Source organism: Chrysochloris asiatica, unplaced genomic scaffold, assembly GCF_000296735.1.
Source record: "Chrysochloris asiatica unplaced genomic scaffold, ChrAsi1.0 scaffold00053, whole genome shotgun sequence".
NCBI lineage: Eukaryota > Metazoa > Chordata > Mammalia > Afrosoricida > Chrysochloridae > Chrysochloris > Chrysochloris asiatica.
Window position 1 is genome coordinate 18,352,194 of NW_006408571.1, and position 6,889 is coordinate 18,359,082.

Sequence of the window (6,889 nt, forward strand, 5' to 3'; positions counted from 1 at the left end):
TAGAAGAATTGATGCTTTTGAGTTATGGTGTTGGAGGAGAACATTGGCAACGTGGAGGATCAGTGAGAAAGAAGAAGACCCCCAACGAGATGGATTGGCACAATGGTAGCAGTCAAAGAGCATTTCAGCATCAAACTGTGTAGGAAAGGAACGGGGGGTGGGGTGGGCTGGGTCACGACAACACTGCAGTTTTCTCTTCTGTTCTAGAAATCTTTGATTCTTAGACTGATACAGAACCAACCATCATTCAGTTAATGATTGTTGTTGTCAAATGCTTTTGAGTCAGTTCCGACTCAGTGATCCTGTAAAGGGTTTCTGAGGGACGGCTGGTGAGTTTCAAACCACTTTGTGGTACTGTACTTATGTTGTTGTTAAGTGCTGTCAACTCAGTTCCGACCCAGAGCAACCCTGTTTAGGGTTTCTGAGGAGCGGTTGGTGAGCTTGAACTGCCAACCTCGTGGCTCAATCCAATTTAGCAGTCTAGTGTATTAACCCACAATGCCACACCAGGACTTATAATGCTTGTAATTTAAGACCTGTGTGTACCAAGCACTTCTTCACCACACACTGTGCTGAGTATTTTCACTTGAATTCTTCTATTTAACTCTTGATAAAAAAAATATTAAGTGTCAATCCTGTATCTGTTTTATATGGTTATTGTTGTTAAGTGCCATCAATTTGGTTCTGACCCACAGGGACCCTATATAGAGTTTCCAAGGAGCAGCTGACGAGATTGGACTGTGACCTTGTAGTTCAAACCGACTTTGCAGTCCAGCTCATTAACCTACAGTGCCACACCAGGACTTCCGAGGGTCGTATGAGGCCTGTGAAATCATTTGGTCAGGGCCTGCGAAGGCAATTGCAGTTCCAGCCGTCACATTTGTTGTTGTTAAAGTGGTGTCGAGTTGGTTCTGACCCATACCATTGTTGTTGTTAAGTGCCGTTGAGTCGATTCCGACCCATAGCAACCCTTTATAGGGTTTCCAAGGAGCAGCTGGTAAGCTTCCATTAGCGGTGAGTTAATTAAATGTTTGATAACATATAGAAGGTTAAATTTCAAGTTTATAGTTTGTATGGCCCATGAATGATGTTATAGATTTTGGCAGATAAAAGGTTCCCCACCCCTTCCCTAGACCCTCCTGAGATGGTTCTCAGGTGTCAAGCCCAGCTGGGGACAGGAGTCTGGGAAGCTAGTTTATCAAGGCACGGTTTACAGACAAAGCCCCAAAGATCCCAAAGGAGCCTTTGAAACCACCCTTTTTCCTGGGTGTACGAGGACTTATAAATGATATGACCACCCCTAGTTTTTCATGCTCATTAAATACCATAATAAAGAGCTTAGAGCTCACGAGGGGCTCCATCCCCTTTACTTCAGGCTGCTTGGCTGCATTTATGGTAAGCGGGCCCTGGGGTGTTTAATAAACTAGCCAGTTTGTCTGATAAAATCCTCCCATGGCCCTGCTGATGTTACTAGCATCATGTGACACACTCCTGTGTTCTTGGGACAGTTCCAGAATGTATTTTAAATTCCCATTGTGTCTATTTAATTTTTATTGAGAGGAAATTATTTTCAAGATTTAAAGTAGATAATCTAATATAAATGTACCTAGGTTCCAGGAGCTAGAAATTTACTATCATATATATCATGTATGTATCATTGTTGTTGATAAATAAGTGCCATTGAGTTGGTTCCAACTCATAGTGAACCTGTATAGGGTTTCCAAGGAGCACCTGGTGGGTTTGAACCCCTGACCTTGTTAGCCTACAGTGCCACACTGGGATTTAAGGATAGTATAGAGATACACAGGGTGTGGTGCTATGGGTTGCAATGTCGGTTTGAGCTACAAGGTTGGCAGTTCAATCTCACCAGCCGCTCCTTAGAAAACCTATATAAGGCCACTATGGGTCGGAACTGACCCAATGACACTTAACAGCAGCAGCAACAGGGATGCACAGCCATACCTTCCTGACTCAGTCAGTTGTAGCTTGTTCAAGGAACCATCAATTTTGAAATAATGGATTCTTGCTATGTTGCAGACATTTATATACAATGGAATTTATTCTCATTCAGTGCTTTCATATGCATTCCTCCAGGAGAGGGAAGCATTATGCACACATACATATGTTTACCCTAAGGAAGGAATCTGCCAATAACTTGGTTATCCTCCATCACTAGACTTTGCATGGTCTGTCTGGTGGCTTAGGTGACTGTTCCTTGGACTCCCTCTCTGTTCTTGAATCCCAGGTGCAGCTGTGGTATAATGAAAAAAGGAAACTAACCTTGAAATTGGAGCACCTGGATTTCAAGTCAGCTGATAACTTCACCTCTGGTCCTCAGTTTCCTCATTTGTAAAATGAGGACACTGTGTCCTCCAATTCAAATGCTCACTAGAGGCCCTGTCTTAGGGGATGCAGGTGGTATTGGTTCAAACCCTATCCCACATGACAGAGATGAGCCTCTCTTTCAGTCAGTCTGGCTCTAAAAGGGAAGGAACCATCTCAGGGATCCTCCACAGGGTCCGTCTCAGAAATGCCTTGTTCCTGACTTTAAAACTATTAGCTTATCAATTTGCCTTCATTTAAGAATGATAGTTAACAATGCCTTAAACAAGGTTTATCTTTTTCTCCCATGTATAGGAAGCTTGGAGGTAGCTTGGTGCTACAATATCATCAGTGTCCTCATCTCCTCGTATATTTCTGTTTTGCTGTCCTCAGCACAAGTCTGCTGTTCACAAAGTCATCTCACGACTGCAGAATGGCTGCTGCAGCGCCAGTCATTACATCTAGGTGTCAGGCAGCCAAAGAGGGAAGGCCCAAAGAGGCCTGGTAACTGAGTCAGTCCCTCTTTTAGGGAGCATTCCCAGAAGTCCTGTACAATCGTTTCTGACTTAATTTCATGAGCTAGAGCTAGTCACATGAACATTCTCACGTGTGAGGCAGTTGGTAATCTATTCAACTGGGCATATTTCTAGCCCGAACAAAATCAACTGTCTGTGTAAGTATGAATGGAGAATAAATTTTTCATAGGCAACTAGCAGTCTATCACAACCTCCAACTCAGCTCTGGACTTATTTGTGTATAACCAAAGGCTCACTGCTTTATTAAAGTTGAGGAACCACTCACAGTGCTGAAGGAACTGGACTGGAAAACATGGTATACTCTCCCATCTGCTGTCATCACTAAGTGAAAGGGGCAGCCAAGTGATCAGAAATGAAGGAGCCCTTGTGGTATAGTCCAAGGAGCTCTGGTAGCGTAGTGGTTATGATTTAGGCTGCTAATCTCAAGGTCAGCAGTTCAAAACTACCAGCTGTTCCGTGGGAGAAAGATGAGGCTTTCTGCTCCCGTAAAGATTTACAGCCTCGGAAACCCTATACAAGGTCACTATCAGTCAGAACTGACACCATGACACATACTCATCACCAGTGGTATAGTCCTAGTGTGGTGCTGTAGGATAAGCACCGGACTGCTGCAAACCACAAGGTCAATGGATAAAACCCACCAGCCACTCCTCAGAAGCCCTATACAGGTTGCTATGAGTTGAAACCGCCTCAGCAACACTTAACAACAACAACAGCGGCACCATGGGGGTCCTGGTGTGGTACTGTGTGATAAGCACTGGACTGCTAACTGTAAGGTTGGTGGTTCAAACCCATCAGCTGCTTCTCAGAAACCCTATACAGAGTCACTATGAGTTGGAACTGACTCAATTGCATTTAACAACGAAAGTAGCATAGCAGATTAAGCATTGGGCTGCTAATCGTGAGGTTAGCAGTTTGAACTCAGCAGCTGCTTGTCCTCGGTGGTAAAAGATGAGCTTGTCTGCTATACAAAGCTTCACAGCCCCAGAATCCCAACAGAACAATGCTACTCTGCCCTTTAAAGTCACCGTGAGTGGGAATTGACTCAACGGTAGTGAGTGGCGTATGAAATGTACCACCCTTCTTATTAAGCAGAAACAGTTATTGTTACCTTTTATTTTCCTATTACTATATTCAAACATTGTGGTAAGAATAAAAAGACAGATATGAGAAAGTATGTTGTAAACTACAAGATGCTATTCAATAATCGAAATGATCATTTATCACTATTATGAGTGTTGTCATGACTTTTAAAACTGCTTGCTTACTGGAGGAAAAGAGTTTTTTTTTCTGAGAGAGATCAAGAGTGAGAGCCACAAAGAAGAAAAAGAGAAAGAGGGAGAGGGAAACAGAAAGAGGGAAAGGCAAGGGGAGAGAGGAGAAGAGTAGGTAGAAGCGAGAGAGGAAGGGAGAGAAAGAGGATGAGAAGAGAGAAGGGAGAAGATCATTTTTCTTCAAAGGCATGACAAAAACACAGATATCATTGGCCACGTACTGACCACACACAGCCTTATCTAATAGACAACATCAGATTTTTTTTTCTTAGGTTTATCAGACCACTTAAAAATATTTTCTTCATCTTTTAAATGGGAATGACTCAAAGTGAGAAGAAACAGCTGCAAGCATTCATTAAATATCAGAACTTGGAATGTACCAAGTATGAATCAAGGAAAATTGGAAATTGTAAAAAATGAACCAGAATGCTTTAAGACTGGTATCTTAGGCATGAGTGAGCTGAAATGAACTGGTATTGGCCATTTTGTGTCAATCATATGGTTTACTATGCTTGGAATGACAAATTGAACAAAAATCATATCTATTAATTGTCAAAAAGACCTTTCAAGATCTACCCTGAAATACAGAGCTGTCAGTGATAGGATAATATCCATATGCCTAGACAAGGAAGACCTGTTAATATGCCATATTATTTAAATTTACACACCAAACTTGCACTAGTGATAAAAATAAAGAAGTCAAAGATTTTTACTTTCTATGGTCTGAAATGAATCAAACATGTAATTAAGATGTATTGATAAGAACTGGTGATTGGAATGCAAAAGTTGGAAACAAAGAAAGATCAATAGTTGGAAAATATGGCCTTTGGTCATAGAAACAACACCGGAGATCACAGCATAGAATTTCATAAGAATAGTGATTTATTCATTGTAAATACCCTTTTATCAACAACATAAGCAGTTGTGGACTATAAAATAGGTGACTATTCACTTGTACCTCACTGGATGGAATACACAGGCATCAAATCAACTGCATCTGTAGACAGACTTAATGGAGAAGCTCAGTATCATCACTGAGAACCAGGCCACAGGTGACTGGGGAATCAGCTATCAGCTGCTCATTTGCAAGTTCAAACTGAACCTGAAGAAAATTAAAACAAGCTTACAAGAGCCAAAGTAAGAACTTGAGTATATTCAACCTGAATTTAGAGACCAACTTAAGAGTAGACTTCATATACTGAACACGGATGACTGAAAATCAGAGGAATTGTGGGATGCCATCAAGGACGTACATGAAGAAACCAAAACATCACTAAAAAGATAGGAAAGATAGAAAAGACTAAAATAGATGCCAGAAGGGACTCTGAAACTCGCTTTTGAAGGTAGAATAGCTAAAGTGAGTAGAAGAAAGATGATAAACGGAGAAAAAAAAAAATTGAAGTTGCCAAGAACTTCATTTTGCTTGGATCCACAATCAACACTCACGGAAACAGCAATCAAGAAATCAAATAACATATAGCTTTAGACAAACCTTCTGAAAATGACCACTTTAAAGTGTCCAAGAGCAAAGGTATCATTTTGAGAACTGAGGTGTGCCTGATCCATGCTGGGCATATTTTCAGTCACTACCTATGCATGTGAAAATTGGACAGTGGATAAGGAAGATCATTGAAGAATCCATGCATTTGAGTTATGATGTTAGCAAAGAATATTGAAAGTACCTTTGACCGCCAGAAGAACCAACACGTCTGGAAGCCAGTATGCTCCTTATAAATGATGATGAAAAGACTTCACTGTTTCTGGTTCTTTGGTCATGGTGTTAAAAGAGAACAGTCCTTGGAGAAGGATATCATGCTTGGTAAAATGGAACAGCAACAAAAAGATAGATTGACATGGTGGCAGCAACATAACAAGAAATGTGAGCATGGTATAGAACTGGGCTGTGTTGCCTTGGATTCTGCACAGGGTGGCTGTGAGTCTGAACCCACTTCATAGCATCTAACAGCAACACCAACATGTTTTCTTAGAGAAATGTTGAGTCAGGTTTTTGTCATTTAAAAATTGTATTATTTGTCATTTTGCTGTTGAGTTTTACTTCTTCCTATTTTTGTAAATACAGTTCTCTTGAAAAAAAAAATGAAGTCAGTGGAAGAAATGATGAATGAAAAGAGATGAACGGAAGATTTCATAGGAGAGAATATAATATAATTCATAATAAATGGATTATGATGAAATGTGCAAAGACCTGGAGTTAGAAAATGAAGACAAAAGAACATGCCTGGCATTTTTCAAGCAGAAATAACTGAAGTAAATTCAAGTCTCCACTTGAAGTATTGAAGGATTCTATAAACAAAAAGTAAGGAGCTCTGTTAGTGTAGTGGTTACCAATTGGGCTGCTAAAATCATGGTCAGCAGTTCGAAACTACCAGCTGGCTTTCTGCTCCCATAAAGATTTACAGCCTTGGAAACCCTGTACAGGGTCTCTATGAGTTGGAACCGACTCCATGGCACAAAACAACAACAACAAATGAGCACAAAATAGAATGATACAGGAAGCATCAAAGGAAGATGGAAGGAATACACAGAGTCACTGTACCAAAAAGAATGAACTGGTTGATAGTCAACAATTTCAGAAAGTAGCATATGATCAAGAATCAATGGTGTTGAAGGAAGAAGTTGCTCTGAAGGGACTGATGAAAAACAAAATATCAACAGAGCTGTTTCAACAAATGAGTGCAACTCTTCAAGTTTTCACTTATCTATGCCAGGAAATTTGGCCAACCAACTGAAAAAGAT